At 43.6% G+C, this 16,364-nt stretch overlaps 1 protein-coding gene across 1 annotated transcript in view; it reads left to right on the forward strand.

The window, feature by feature from the left end:
- Rptor (regulatory associated protein of MTOR complex 1) overlaps positions 1-16,364 on the forward strand; it is a 332,581-nt gene that overhangs the window by 26,536 nt on the left and 289,681 nt on the right. The window lies entirely within an intron of this gene.

The following is a 16,364-nucleotide window of genomic DNA, read 5'->3' on the forward strand; positions in this document are numbered from 1 at the left end:
TTTATTCTGTGGACCTGCATATGGTCAATTTTTGTAGTGTCCACTATGTACTGGAAATAATGGGTATCCACAGTTGGTGCCACCTTCTTTATGTGTCCATTAACTCAGATACTGTGGGTCTGTCTTTACTGATTTTGACTACTTCTGTCAATAACTGGGGGAGCTGTGTTAAAACTCCACCCCAGGGATGGGGAGGTAGTTCAGTGGTAGAGTGTTTGTCTAGCATGCACAAGGCCCTGGATTTCATCCCAGGACCTCCAAAAAGAAAAAAGAAACAACAACAACAGCCCCACCCTGTGATAGTACGCATTGCTGCTAACTTTGCCCTGTGATCTTGCATGTCTGCTCTGGGCAGTGCAGTGATGGTCTGCATTTGCTGCTCTGCAGTCCTGGGCCCTGGTGTTGTGCTTCACATTTGAGGCTCTGTTCCTCATTTGAAGTTATGCTCTTGCATTGCGTCAGCTCAGAATGCCTAGGTATTCTTGGAGTCTGAGCCTGCTGTTGGAGGGGCCCTCTCCCAAATGGTGCTTTTGCTCTGTGTCTCTTTGGTGTCAGGAATGTGCTTACACCAGTTTTCTCCTGGTGGCTGTTTAAACCTATTTACACTGTTTACTTTTCCCTCTCTTTAGGTTGGCTCCTGTGTTTCTTATGTCTCTTGTAAACAGCCTACAGTTGGATTAAAAATATCCAGACTGGTGCTTTTTCTATTTTAATTGGACCACTTAGTCTATTTACACTTATTTGGACCAAAACCTGCCATCTTACTTTGTGTTTTTGGTCCTGCCTGTACTTTTTGTTTGTTTGGAGTATTGGGAATTGAACCAGGGGTGCTCTACCAGTTACAACCCTAGTCCTTTTTATTTTGAGGCAGGGTCTTGATAAGTTGCCCAGGATGACCTGGAACTCCTGTCCACCTGCCTCAGTCTCCCAGGTAGCTGAGATTACAGGTGTTTGTCACCACACCCGGCTTTACTTTTTTTTTATGGCTTGAAAATATTTATCTAGTTTCTTCCCCTTTACTATGATTTTTGGAAATCATGCACTGTTTCTCTTTCTCATAACAGTTCCCTAGAAATTGTGGTAGGAATGCTAAAAAAAAAAAAAAAATCAAGTAGATCTAGACCTTTGGTCCTTTTCCTGGACAATTCAAAAGTTTGGAAATCACTAACTGCTTTGATTCTCACATGATAGTATTTTTGGTATTTCTATTTTTAGCACCACAAGGCTGGGTCTCTCTTACTTTATCTAGTCAGTGTCTTTTCAGGTCAACATAAAATTTATGCCTCTCTTTGCTCTTCACCTTTTTTGGACCTTAGGAAATCACTTATTTTGATATTTTAGAATTTCCTCTCCTGAGGGCCTGCTGATGCCCTGTTCTCTTTGTTATTCTGAAAACGTCTTCCTTCAGTTCTCATTCTCGAAGGGTGCTCCTGGGTGTGGGCTGTCGTCTGATATTTCCCCGGAAGCTGCCAGCCACCTGCCCAGTGCTTCAGCTGGCTTGGTGTGCCTGTTCTCCACATGGGCTCCTCTCCCCAGCTTTGATTTTCGCTCATTTTCTCTTTGAATTTGTTGGGTTTCTTGAGTCTGATTTAGAGCCTTTCATCAGGTAAAATTCACAGCTGTTGTCACTTTGGATGTTGCCTATTTCATTCTGCACTGTTTTTGAAACTAATTAGATATATGTTCTCTCTCTTTTACGTTTTTCTTCATATTTTTGGCCTTTTTGGCTTTCTGTGCTTCATTGTGGACATTTTCTTCTGTTTTTCATTATTAAGTTCACAGATTCTCTCTTGAGTCAGGTTTAAGCTGCTGATAGAAGGCTCTGGGTCCCCCCATCCCATTCTATATTCTGTTTAGTTCTCTCAATCTACTGAGTTTAATAATATATTTTTTTGTTGTATTCTAATAGGTTACTTAAAAGAATTTTTCTAATGGAGTTACTTTTTGCATTGCATTTTTTTTTACTCTAGGCTTTCCACTTATTCTGACATATTCACGTCCCTATGTGAAAAAAGGTTACTGTAGTGTGCCTGCTTCCCAGCCGCAGCAAATTTTCAATTTGCCATTTTTACTTCATTTGAATAAATAGATATAGCATTGTATTATTTGGTAATTCCAATTTTGAAATTTTGGATCTTCTGTTTGATGCTTAGTTATTCATTACCCCCTGCAGTGTTTTTGTTTATATGCTGTTATTTCTTACTATTCAGTGTTTTCATCCTTGGAAAATTATTTGTTGGAATTAGGTGAATAATAATAAGGGATGAAGGTATCTCTGTCCAGAGCAGATTCTTGTTGGCTTTTGTCAGGTGTTTGGTTCCAGTCTGGGGTCACTTTAAACAAGTTCGTGGCTCAGAGTTGCTTGGGCTATCTGGACATGGGAACCCAACTTGCAAAAGTGCATGAAGTTGACAGGAGATCACCTAGTGTGATTCCCCGTGATGTGTCGGGCTGATTCTTGGGGTGTGTGTGGAGTGAAGAATGATTTCAGAAAAAGCTTGACAGCTTCTTTTTGGGTGATGGAAATGTTCTAATATTAGATCGTGTGGTTAGATTTTTTTTTTTTTTAAATATTTATTTATTTATTTTAGTTTTCGGTGGACACAACATCTTTGTTTGTATGTGGTGCTGAGGATTGAACCCGGGCTGCACGCATGCCAGGCGAGAGCGCTACCGCTTGAGCCACATCCCCAGCCCCGTGTGGTTAGATTTAGCAAAACTAAATATTCTAAAATCAGTGTACAGTTGTATACTTACTACAGGTGACTTTATGATATATAAAGTATAACTCTGTGGGGAGTCACAATGCATGACCGCACTCTTCCCGTCCTGATGCCTCAGATTCTGACCAACCACTGCATTCGCTCTGGTTAGGGCAGAGTCTAGCTCGGATAGTAAGATGGTCTTCTTGTGGGTTGTGTCCCCAGGGTTGAGTCACAGTCACCTGTCCGTGGTCACCCTGCCCCTCCTGACCTTTTTTGGATGGAACTTTCTAAAGAACAAGAGTCCCCCCAGTAAAAGCCCACTTCCGAACGTGCTCGCTCTCGCCAGCCTCTCGGGACTTTCTCTTGCTCTCCGTCTTGGGGGGCCTGAGGCCGAGAGCGGAGAAGCCGCCCTGAAGCTTGTGTAAAGGTAAAGTGTGTCTCTTTTATTTGGTGTCCCTGCAGATTCACAGAGCGACCTTAAGTTCAGCTGCCCGCACAGGTTGGGGGCGGCATAACTCAATAAACTGTTAAAAATGCATGAGGCTGCTTGTGATTCTGTGTCCTCAGGGCCATGATTTTGTGTCTTTTCTCTAATGCTCTTGTCACTGCCAGGTTCCCTGGGGTGTGGGTATGGAGGTGGCGCTTGGTCTGTGGGGATGGCCTTGTGCCTGGATTTTGGGACTCTCATCCTGGTTCCTGCTTTAGGCTGCTTTCTCCTTGAATCTTCCCCTCATCAGAAGATTCTCTAGGTCTGCGGAGGCCCACTCTTCTCCTTGGATTTTGACCTTCTAGTTTCATAGTCTCTGGACAGCTCCTCTGTGTTTTTATTGAGATTATAAATCAAAGAAAGGAAAACATTTGGTATTTGGTTTAGTTTACTCCTCCTCTGCACTGCCCCCACCTCCCCATGTGGAAAGGCAGGCCCCAGCAGCTGGCCCTCATCCCTGGATCTTGAGGTCTTTTCCTTTGCTCCCTTATTTCCTACAGTCTCATCACACACTTTCTGTGGAGTGGGGCCACTTTCTCTATTATATGTTAATGTCACCTCTAATCATACAGGTGACATTAAACAAGCCGTCTGGTGAATGGGGTGAGGCTGGGACTGGGTAGAAACAGCCTGTCTGATCCTCTACTTCAAGGAAGTCTGCATCTTGGTTTTACCAGAACAGTTTTAGAAACGGAGCTAATTTTAGCTAGGTGTGGTGGCCCACGCCTATAATCCTAGCCTCTTGGGAGGCTGAGGCAAGAGGATTTCGAGTTTGAAGTCAGCCTTAGCAATAGAGAGGCACTAAGCAACTCAGTGAGATCCTGTCTCTAAATAAAATACAAAATGGGACAGGGGATGTTGCTCAGTGGTCAAGTGCCCTTGAGTTCAATCCCCCCCCCCCCCCACACACACACCAAAAAAGAAAAAGAAAAGAAAAAAAGTAAAAAGAAACTGGTTTGATTTTTATGTGTAAGGTGTAAGTGGTGTTTGAAATAAAATAGTTGCATTGGTATGTTAGAATTTTTAATAAGGAAAATATTTTTTTGCAGTAATTATTACTATAGAAACACAGTTTTTATTCTTTTTGTTTCCTAGTGTTTCTGCTTAAGTATATTAAGCATTGGTTTTTGTGAATCACCCATAGCTGTTTGCCTTTCTTAGTAAGGACAGAAAAGGAAAGGATATGGCTTAGGAAAGACACCAGATGTACACAAAGAGAGGAAGGGTGAGATCTCAGTATAGGCACCAGCAATAAAATGCATGAAACAGCACTTTTGCTACATTAAAAATAAAAAAAAAAGCCACATTTACTGAGCTAACAGCAAATGAAAATGAGGTTAATAATATATTTCTAAGTTCAAAATTTATAGTGTATTTACTTGCATAGAAAGAGCCACACGTTTTTCAAATGGAGTTACTTTTTGCATTGCATTTTTTTTTTTACTCTAGGCTTTCCACTTATTCTGACATATTCACGTCCCTATGTGAAAAAAGGTTACTGTAGTGTGCCTGCTTCCCAGCCGCAGCAAATCTGTGACACCTGTGTGGTTTATTTCAGATCCAGCCTCTTCCTGCTTCCTGTCTTAACCTCCTGTTTTAAGCCCCATAGCATTTTGTACTGCTTTGTACCCTGGAACACAAGTTACCTTCGTTTTATAGTTTGCCACTTGCAAGAAAGTCATAGATTTGAAAAACCAAAGCATATAGTATTAAAATAGTGATAATGAAATAATGCTAGGAACCACTTAAATGAGCTTTGGCATTGCTTTTCCTGCCATTTCCCCAGTACATTACCTTGCTGCTCTCAGGGAGCCACAAACTCTATGTCGCACTCTTTTTTGTTTGCTTATGCAGTTCTTCCATGTTACTGAATGTTATTTTGGCCAATTTTTAACATCTTCTTGTTATTCTACACTTCCACACTTGTTTCTTGTTGGATATTCAGGTTTCTTCCTGTATAGCCCCTGTCCCTCCTGTGCTTGGACTGTCTCATTATCTTAGAGTCCCGGGAGTCAGCTGATAGGGTGAGAGGATGATGGAACTCCGGTGGGAGTGAAGCTGGAGGACCAGCCTGGAGCCTCTACCTGCCTGGAGCGCTTGTTCCCTTTCTCTCTTTCTTCATTTCCCACAGCTGTTCCCCTTGGTATACTTTAAAATGTTTTTGCAGTGCTGGGATGGAACCTCAGTGGACTCCCACGCCCTGGCCGCCCTCCAACTTCCTACCTCTAGAGTGGACGGTGGTAGGGGGTCACTTCCATCATCTGAGTTCTGGGTGTAGACTGCTGGCTAAAAGTGGCCTGAGTCTGTTCCCTTGCCTGGGGGCTTGTCATGCTGCTGTGCTTTCTTAGAAATTCCTTGAGCCTCCTTTTATACATGCTCAGCCACTGCTTCCCATTCTCTGCTTTGTGGTTGGTTTCTGCTGGTGCAGAACATGAGATTTTATCTTAGGTTTCATTTGGCCTATGCCAGATCTTTCTGGATTCCTGATTACTTCCTGGAGCTTATTTGCAATCTTCTCTGCTTAAGTCATTCAAGAATCAGGTAAGTGTACTTGCTGTGCCCTCCATTTTCAGGTAATTCATAAAGGTGCAGCAGGGTGTCAGGGTGCAGTGATTGGAGACTAGCATTCATCTGTAGAATATGCTCTCCTGTGTCCTGCTTCAGCAACATGCCTGTCTCCATCACCATTTTCTCAGAAGGGCTTTGAATCTACAGCCTTCCTGGAGGGAGAGGGTGAATAGCTAAGAAGCAGAAAGGGTTTCCTTCGTTATCTGAGGACTTACATATAATGAAGACATGGTAGGCTCAGACACCTTCATGTCCGTGAAAACACATTTAGGTGTTTAGTTGATTGAAGGCAAAATGTGGCCCAGCACTGTGAAATGCTGCCAGAATAGATGGATCAGACCCTGGTTACCAACTTCTGGCTGTGCTAACAGGTTCCAGCATCCAGATAAGGAGGAGACAGTTTTCCTGCTTATGAACTGTTTTTTTTTTTTTAACATCATTATTTTTAAAAAAGTGTATATGAAATTAGAATTCTTCAGGGTGCATGGCTCAGGAAGTGAGGGGTTTCAAAACCCTGTCTTCCAAGGAGATTCGGTCAAGCAGTTGGATTGTTTCAACTTAGAACACAGAGTATTCTTGGGCAAGTGAGGCGGGTGAATGGCTTCCTAGATGTCAACAGTCACGAGGAGTTGGCTCTGCTCTTACACATACTTAACAGAGGAGAAAATTGAAGGTTTGAGAGGTGAAGTAATTTGAACTCTGAACTGGCTGTCTGCAAGGTGGCAGGGTGGGCTGGGGAACGAGGGGAGACATTCTCTGGTGGGAGTTTCTGATCAGCACAATCTGACCAGTGTCCCAGCATTGTCAAGCAACAGGGCAGACATTATTGCTCTAAGTGCTCTGAACAGCTTTAGATCATATGTGTAATTTTTTCTCTCTTTTTTTGACAGCATGGGAGATTGAACTCAGGGGCACTCTATCACTGAGCTACATTTCCAGACTTTTAAATTTTTTTTGGTCTTAAGACAGAATCTTGCCAAGTCACCTGGCTGGCCTCAAACTTGCAGATCCTCCTTGCTTCAACCTCCTGAGTTGCTGGGTTACAGATGTGCACCAACATGCTCAATTGTGTCTTTTCCCTTTGAGTTGAAGCATAAGGAAATATCCCAGTCAGGATCTGGTAAAGAAGATAGGAAACCTTCTGGGTACTTCAGTAGAGGGCATTAGTTAGGGAATTGGTTTCATGGGAGTTGGAGGCTAGAAAGACAGACAAGAAAGCTTAAGATGGCAGGAGGTAGCTAGAGGAGGCAGCTTGCACCTCTAGGACCAGGAGACAAAGTGAAGCAATAGAGAAGACCTGGGGAACTAGAGCTGGGACTGCAGAGGTTGGGAAACAGCCAGGTGGTGCTGTGTATGTGCCTGGGTGTGAGGTGGGTCCTCACACTCAGGCACATACACCAAGGAGGGGCACCAAGGAGCTGGGAGTGCAGGAGGCACGGTTCTTTTGTCAGCAGTCTTCCTCTGGTGTTCCTGATGGCAGAATCCAATAGAAAATTCTCTGGAATAGAGGTAGGAGTTGCACTCTCCTTGTGTCTGCATCTCCAGCAGAGGCTAGGAGGGCATCTGGAGAGTGGGCTCCTTGATCCCCATTGCAGGCTGCTCCTTGGGACAAGTAGCATCAGTTTGTCCATTCTGTGTATTCTTTTTTTTTATTCTTTTAGTTGTAGTTGGACACAATACCTTTATTTTATTTATTTATTTTTATGTGATGCTGAGGATCGAACACAGCGCCTCGCACATGCTAGGCGAACGCTGTACAGCTCAGCTACAACCCCAGCCCCAGCCCCACCCCCGCCACCTGTTCTGTGTATTCTTGAACCTTCCATGCAGCAGTGGTGGTTCTACTTGCTGTGCCTCTGCAACCATCTGATACACAGAGCCTCCACCGAGGGAGGGTGAATAGCTGAGACACACAGTGAGTTCCTGCTGGCTGGTCCACCTAATGAGCCTCTTTGCTTGCCCACAAGGGCCTCATGGACTCTGTGGACTCCTTTATGGCCAGAGGTTTTTGTAATGAAGCATGTCTTGGTTCATGCCTAGGGAAGCACATGGTCATCATGGACCACATGGGGATCTCACATTTCTCCCTCCAACAGGCAGGGGTCAGAGCCCCACTTAATTCTCTTCAGTGATGCCTACACATCTGGGACATCTGTGATGGGCCTGCTGGCAGTGCACTAGAATTTTTTTAAAAATTAAGAATGAATTTCATTCAGAATTCAGAAACATTCAAGAATGTTTCAGAGATGTCCATGATCCATGTGGTTGAGAAATGTGCAACCTTCTTAGGAACCATGTTCTTCACAAAAATCTGGATGTGGAGTAGTGAAGTTCCATTTGTGGAATCAAGAAGGTTCCAGTTCAGTTCCTTCTTAGCTTCTTTGATGAGCGTTTATTCTCTTCGTAATAGATTATGACTGTGAGATTATTCCTGATGTAGTGCTGTGCAGGAAAAGGAGCCACAGCATCGAATCCATGATGCTTTGCTTCTGTATTCAGAGGGAGAACCAGAATATTAGAATAGTTGCTTATTGCTCTTCAAAACAGCCAGGGCTGCCTGCCATATGCAAGCCTGCTTCTCTGTGGTCAGGCTGCTTCCTGACTGTAGTTTCTCTGGAATTACATATTTACTATTGGGATATACCTGTAATTTATATAACAGTTTTTCTACTGTTAGATATTTAGTCTGCTTCTGATTTTTCAGTATTATAAATAATGATATATATATATATATATATATATATATATATATATATATATATATATATATATATAAAACCTTTGGTCCAGATTTCTGGCTATTTTCTTACTGTAGTTTTTAGAAGTGATGTAAAAAACTGGAGATGAAGCTTGTAAGGGGTGTTGCTGTGATTTTGTGATTTGCAAAATTGCTTTTCAGGAAGGCTGGGCTACTTTTCATGCCCACTAGTGGGATCAGAGAGTTTCCTTCTTTGTACCATGGGCAGTGTCATTTAAAAAAGTCTTTGCAATTATGTAGATTTGATCATTTAATTGTTTTAATTATTAGTGTTACCATAAGTGCACTGAACTCTTTTGCATATGTTTATGAGTCACTGTGATTGCTTCTTTTATTATTCTTTCATCTCTTTTGCTTATTTCCGAACACAGAAGTTGAAGGTGAGCTGCACCATATTAATACTCTGGGATTTTGCAGCTGCCTGGTTCTGAGAATTATTTTGTAATTCTTAGGACCTAGAGGGAGGCCCCTTGGGAAGTGCGGCCTGGGGCTCAGGTCCCAACCCTTTCTGATCAGTGTGTGTCAGTGCCTTGGGTAAGGATTTGGTGTGCTTACCAAGTTTTCTAAGCCCAGGTAGTAATGTGGATGAGAAAATCACCATGATCATGCTGTTGAAGGATAGACTGCTGGGGGTGCTCAGATACTAAAGGGAGGCGTAGGAAGTCTTACCTGTAGTGTTCTCCCTGCTTCCTCCCCTTTTGCACTCTCCCTCTCTTCCTTCTTTACCACCATTCCCTCTTTCCTTCCTCCCCTTGTTTCCTGTCAATTGCCTAAGTGCTGATGGACATTCAGAGTCCCTGTGACCACCCTGGGGAGTACAGAGCTGAGTGTGCAGCCCCTGATGGGTCTCCACCTTGGCTCAGACTCCTGTGCACTCTGTGCAGTTGAGGCTGCAGGTGAAATATCTTATTTTGTTCTGGATCTTCTTTTTTGAGCGGTGTTCGCAGAACTGACCTGATAGGGGGTGGTCCTGAGAGGTCTCTAAGTGACCCTGTGCCCCTCTGTGAGTTGCAGAGAGTGGGGGATATTGAGTAAGGGAGATAGGCTCTGGAAGAATGGATGACCCTCACCCAGGCTGAGAAGGGTGACCATTGGTCACTTGGAGACTGACTTGTACTTGCTGATAGTCATTGCACATAAACTCCTCCACGGGACAGACCTCACAGTTACTGGAGACCTGTCAGGAGGAATTGGAGGCCACTCCTAGGCGATTGAGGATTACTGTGTTGCTAGGAGGGTGCTTGGTGTCATGGAAGGAAGGATACTAGGTAGACCTGATTCAGGGAATAGGGGAATAGTTCAGCTCACTCCTAGACTTATGGCCTTAGTGATTTTTTTTTTTTTTTTTTTTTTTTGGTGCTGGGGATTGAACCCAGGGTGCTCTACTACTGAGCTACATTTCTAGCCCTTTTTCTTTTTTTTTTATTTTGAAACATGGCCTTGTTAAGTTGCTGAGTCTGGACTCAAACATGTGGTCCTTGTGCCTCAGCCTCGTGAGTCACTAGGATTGCAGGTGTGTGCCATGGTACCTGGCTCCTGACTTAGTGATTCTGAAATCACTTAGAACATCAATTTCCTGCAAAACAGGTATTGATGTGTGCTTTCCACGATTGATGTGTGTATCTAAAGAGGTGATGTTGATGGAGCCACCTCTTTCCCTTTCCTTAAAGGTTGCCTGTGTAGACCTGGTCTTGCAGCTGACTCTGGGACTCTCTTCATGTCTTTGGGTGAAGGTGACAGAAGGCTGATGGGTTGGTTTTTAAAGCATATCAGAATTTTTAGCCTCAGATAAACATTCAGAACTTGTAGAGCAACTGCCCACCAAGTTGCAAATTAGCAGATGGTGCCTGTCATCCATGTTCAGGGCATCTTTCTGCTCCTGCATGCCATGCTGTAAGCCCAGAGGCTCGGGGTAGCATCTGAGGCCATTGCTCATGCTGTTTCTGCTCCTCTGTCCCTCGTTCTTACTACATAAGATGGGAATGATGGTATTGGTCTCCTGATCCTGGTGGTGAGATGGAGGGGTAACTAGGCACTCTGAAACAGTTACATGTTCCCTCATGATTGGCTCACCATGTGGCACAGGTGACTTGGACCTTCCAGCCTGGAAGGTTTGGCCATGGGCAAACAAGGGATTTCGATTTTTCTTTTTTGGACTCTGTTGAGCAGAGAGTAAGACCCTTGCTTAGGAATCTGTGTTACTGGAAGGAAAGACTGGGGGGTGGGGTCTCCCTAATTCACTCTACCTCCTCTGCCAGTCCAGGGCCTGCTCTGCATCTGGGGTTGATGGGAGAATGAGCCAGGCAGTGTCAGGCTAGGCTAGGCCCAAGGGGATCCTATCTTTAGTTTTTTGTTGTTGTTGTTGCTGCTGCTGTTCTAAATGCTTGGTTCCTTGAGTTCTTTCTCTGTCGGGAAGGGAATCAATTAGCATCCTGAATTGCACTTTGATGAAGTTTACTTTTGTTCATTGAGATTCTACTGAGAACTACAGAAAAACTATTCATCTGGGGGTTTCAGAGGATGGTTGTGTCGTGCAAAGTTTTTCTTTGAACTTATAAGGTTAGAACTCAGGGGAGCTAAAAAAAAAAATTAAACTTTATAGTGTGACTCATAAATAACTTACTGCCTTTCAAGATGAGTGAATTCATTTGGGGGAAAGCCCTGTGGAGGTTTTCCTGCCCACATAGAAGAAAGAGGCCACTAGGATGAAGACTTCTGCAGTCCAGTCTGTGGGTGGATCGGATCCTGTGGGAGCCTGCTGTCCTGGGAGTGCGACTCTGCTCTGATGACAGAGGAGGTCTTTTTCCAGGTGTGCTCTTTCTTCCTGACCCTTTCTATTTCACCACCATTTGCCCTTTACTGACCGTGGTGCACTGTGTAACCAGTCATATCCCTTCTCTGTCATTTGGAAAATGGATGCCATCAGTGTGTTACTGCTTTGATCTATTATTTATTTAGAAAAATTTTGTATCATGAGAAAATGGGAATTGTGTTTTGAACTTTGAATTCAATCAAGGCTTTGGTAGCTGGTGAGTCATGAAACTTTATTAAAACAAATGATCTCAGACGTGTTAGATGTTTACTGACACTGTGTTACCAGAGTTGAGACATTTAAAGTGAGCCACACATTATTTATATGAACTCATAAAATACAGAGAGAGCATGAGCTATTTGCGGCTGGATTCTGCATCCTTCTCCAATTCTGCCTCACTTCAAAAGACTGAATATGTGCTTTTATGTGAACAGGTGTAGAAAGCTGGAGAAGGGTGTCAGCTGGAAATGGAATTAAGCCTGAGTTATGGAAGAATGTTCTTAGTTTTACAGCCTCCTATTACTGTTCTGTTGCTCCAGTTTATTTTTTCCCTTAGCATTCTGAAGCACATGGGGCTGCTCTGTCCGCCAGGGGCAGTTGGGGCACTGTGTGCATCATCTGCAGCAGGGTGGTCCTGAGTGTGTACACTGCCCTGGGCACTCAGGTTTGCGTGCCTTAAAACATTGCATAGTTTAGGGGCAGTTGTCTTTGTCAAGGTGAATTGTACTTGCAATCATTAGCATATGGCTCAGAAGTAAGACACTTATTTTATAATGTATAATTTTGAGGAGGGAGCTAGAAATTATATTATTTTTGGTTTAGGTTTTAGGTTTTAAAGAATTGGAATGCTTGTGAAACAAACAAATTCTATAGTGATGAAAGGTTCAAAATTTGCAGTATTTCTGAAAAATATTCATCCTGAATCTACTTCCCTTTATAGTCCAAGTATATGTGCAGTTTGCTCAGAATTCCTCACATAGGGCCTTCAGCATTGCTTTGAGGCTGCTGAGCTGGTCCGTGGTGGTGGCGGCTATGAGCTACGTTTCCAGCATAGATCATAATGCTGTTTGCAGTTTGTCAGAAGGCGCTCTGCACTCAGGCAGATGGAGGGGCTGAGGCAGGATGTTGAGAATCTGTGAGGACATCAATCCTTAGTTTCTGGCACAGATTTAATTGTTTGGTTCGCCTGGGAAGCCATACGTTAACTTCTGCTTCAACCCTGCCTGATCTCGCCACAGATGCTAGCTTTACACAGGTCTATTTTTCTCTGAAATTGAACCTGAGAGACAAAAATCCACACTGGAGTTGTCATAGATTTTGCTAGATTGAGACTCATTGAGCTGATTGGATGCTTTCTATTTGCCCAGGTGATCCCTTATGTAGCAGTCAAATCGTCATCCCGGGGAACATGTCAGGAGAGCTGCCTTCTAAGATGGGAGTTTCTGTTTTTCATTTCCCCTAATATATGACCAAAATCCAGCACTTAACTCCCTGCCCCTCTTAGGTACTGGGGATTGAACCCAGAGATGCTCTGTCATTGACTCCTTTTTTATTTTGAGACAGGGCCTTACTAAGTTGCTGAGGCTGGCTTTGAGCCTCTGGAGTTGCTGGGATTAAAGGTGTGCACCACAGTGCCAGGCCTAAATTTTCTTCCTGAGAAAGTAATGATGAATTCACTTTGCTCTGGTCTAATGGAATCTATGTTGTGTCAGCTCTCTCCTTTGGCCTCAGGGCCTGTGGTTTCCATCCCCAGAGGGGAGCCAAAGAGCAGCCTTCAGGTGACTCTTTACTTGTCCCACCTGGTCCCTTCTACTGCAAGGTCATTCAGATGCTTCCAGCTCCTTGGGGTCTGGCCCCAGGAGCTGAAGATTCTGCCGGGTTGGGTTTATGTCTCTGTGGTCTTCCTCACTTGCTCTGTGTGCTCTGGTTGTCCTTGTTCTGCAGACCAGATTTGAACAATCTCAAGGGTGAGAATGTCCTCGGAAATCATCTGTGGAATGAAAACATGAGCCTATTGTGGACCACTTCTTCTGTTTTTGTAACCTTTGTCAGTATTTCTAAATGTGCCATAAGGGCACAAAGATACATAACACAAATACATGGTGAAACGAGTCCCTGGAAGGCAGTGTTGGCGGCTGCAGGCAGGCCCTAGGCCACAGCTTCCCTCCCAATGCTGCACTTACCAGCCTTGCCCCCTGGCTTTCCTTTCTGAGTCTTACCTGAATATCTGTAAACTGCACATGCTCCTGTGTGCCTCCCGTGTGCCTCCCACACCTGCAGAAGATCTGTCTGGTGCAGCTGGGGTCTTTTACAGTCACTGTTGTGCACCACCTGCCAGTATATGCATTGGTTGAATATTTGGGTTGCCCTTGCATATTGTAAATAATGCTGCTTTAGGCATTTTTGTATAGGATTTCTGCTTCACACGTGGAATTTTGGGGTGGTTGCTTAAGGATAGAATTGCAGGGTGACAGGGCTCAGTTGTAGAAGATAACTGCCAGTGACTTTTCAGAAGGTTGTGAGCTCCCACCAGCAGCACACAGGCCTGCCGTTGTGCTCTCTGCCAGCACACTGGTCTTTATTTCAGCCGTTTTATGGGTATGGTATTTTGGTTTTAATTTTCCTTAAATTTAAAATTTTTCTCTTTTTCAAAATTGTTATTTACTTATGGGGTACAATGTGATAATGTTTTGGTATATATACACATTGTGCAATGATTAAATCTAGCAAATTAGCATATTCATTATAGGGTGAGAACATTTAAAATGTACTTTTGGGGGAACTGGGGTTACACTCAGTGAGTGGAAGAGCACTTGCCTTGCATGTGTGAAGCCCTGGGTTCCATACCCAGCACTACTAAACAAAACCAAAAACAACAAAAATAACCCACAACTGTTTTGTTTTGTTTTAAATATTTTAGTTGGACATAATATCTTTATTTATTTTATTTTATTTTGTGGTGCTGGGGATTGAACCCAGGGTCTTGAGTATGAAAGGCAAGCACTCTACCAACTGAGCATATACCCCAGCCCTATTTGTTTATTTTTATGTGGTGTGGAGGATTGAACCCAGCGCCTCGCACGGGCTAGGTGAGGGCTCTACTGCTGAGCCACAACCCCAGCCCCTCTCCCCCCAACTGTTTTTTTAGCAAACATCTTTTTAGGCTTTCTTTTGGTAAATAGGAACAGGAGAGATTTGCTACTGCAGTGCATGTGTGTGCATATCTTCCCTGAGGCTTGTGCTTGTGTTGAAATCTTCTCACCGTAAGGTCAAGATTTGTCCCAGAATGTGTCCTGAAGCTTTACAGTTTGGTGCTGTTCGCTTAGGTCTGTTAACTAGGGTGCAGTAACTCCTGGTATGGCCTGGAAGTTCTGTGTCATGCCTGCTCTCTTGGCATAATTATTCATATCATCCTTTTTCATTCAACAGTGCCCCACGTGGATGGCAAGTTGCACCGACTACTACTTACTGGTACTGGGCTTTGCATATGGAGTGAAGGAGGAGTCCAGTTTCACTTTGTTCCATATAACTATTCATTTGTCCAATATCTTTTATTTCCATGGACCGAGGTTACTCCTCTACAGTGGTCTCTGGCATTGGCTCGGGCGTGCCACTGGCCCTGCCTCTGGCACTCTGTGCTGCCCTGGGTGTGTCTTTCTGTGTCAGCACCACACTCTTAATCTCTGTGGCTTCATATGATCTGAAAAGCAAGCTGTGGCATCTGGTGTTCAGGAGAACCTCTCTGCCTCTCCCCTTTGCCTTGCATACACATCTTGGGATCAGCAGCTCTGATTTCCCTGCTGAAGCTCTGACGGAGTCTGCATAGATGATTCAGCCAGAGACTTGATCTCAATAATAAGTTTTCTAATTTTCTGTGTGGAAGTCTTTCACATCTTTTATTAGAATTATTCCTAGTTATTTAAAGTTTTAAATGCTATTTTGATGATGTCTTAGAAATGTTATCTCATTTGCTCTGGTGCACACAGGAACATAGTTGGTTTTTATGAACTGATTTGCATGCAGCAGCCTTGCCAAATGTTATAATTTGGATATTTATCCTCATATTTGTTTGGATCTAAAAACACAGCCATCGTCTTTTGCAAGTGGTGCCAGTTTCTCTCTTTCATCCTTACATTTTCTCTTTTTAAAACTGTGTCACACCATCTAGGATTAGTGTTGAATAGAAGGGGATATCCTTGACTTTCTTCTTACCTCATAGGGAAAGCTTTTAGCCTTTTACTTCTAAATGGCAATTTTTGCAGAGTTTTTATAGATAGGCTTGATCAGATTAAGGGAGTTCCCTTTCCTTGCTGTGAGAGTTGTTTTGATAAGGAGTGTGGTTGGTTAAGAGCCTTTCCTGCCTGGGTGGGGATGGTCGGCAGCCTTCCCTGCTTGGATTTGTTGCAGTGGAGGAGCATGCTCTCAGGTGCAGAGCTGCTTTGCAGGTTGAGCCTGGCTATCTCCACTTTGGGACACAGGTCTTGAGCTCTTTCTGTATAACGAAGTTATTTAAGATTTTTGCCCTTTGTTATTGATGAGAATGACTCACTGATTTTGTTTAGTTTTGTCTTTTTGGTACAGTTTTTATACCAACATTATTCTAGTCCAGAATTATGAGTTTGGGAGTGATTTCTTATTTTTCCTATTCTCTGGCTTTTAGCAGGATTTGTAGAACTTGTTATCCAGATCTTGATTTTTTTTCCCCCTATGGATTTTTTTTTTTTTTTTGTTACTGGGATTGAACTGAAGGGTGCTTTATCGTAGCTACGTCCCCAGCCCTTTATATTTTGAGACAGAGTCTTGAGATCATGGCTGGCCTCAAACTTGGGATCCTCTTGCCTTAGCCTCCCGAGTAGCTGGGATTATACAAGGTACACAAGCAGATGCATAGCCTGTTCTGTTGTGAACACCTCACAGGAGGGTCACACAGGTGAGATGCTGGGGGTGGTCCTGAGTTGAGGTTGAGGGAGGAGTGGATCTGGGGTTCTGTTGTGGTAGAGGTGATGAACATTAGTACAAGTTGAGTACAGTTGT

This window comes from Marmota flaviventris, chromosome 17, assembly GCF_047511675.1.
Source record: "Marmota flaviventris isolate mMarFla1 chromosome 17, mMarFla1.hap1, whole genome shotgun sequence".
In the NCBI taxonomy this organism is placed as follows: Eukaryota; Metazoa; Chordata; class Mammalia; order Rodentia; family Sciuridae; genus Marmota; species Marmota flaviventris.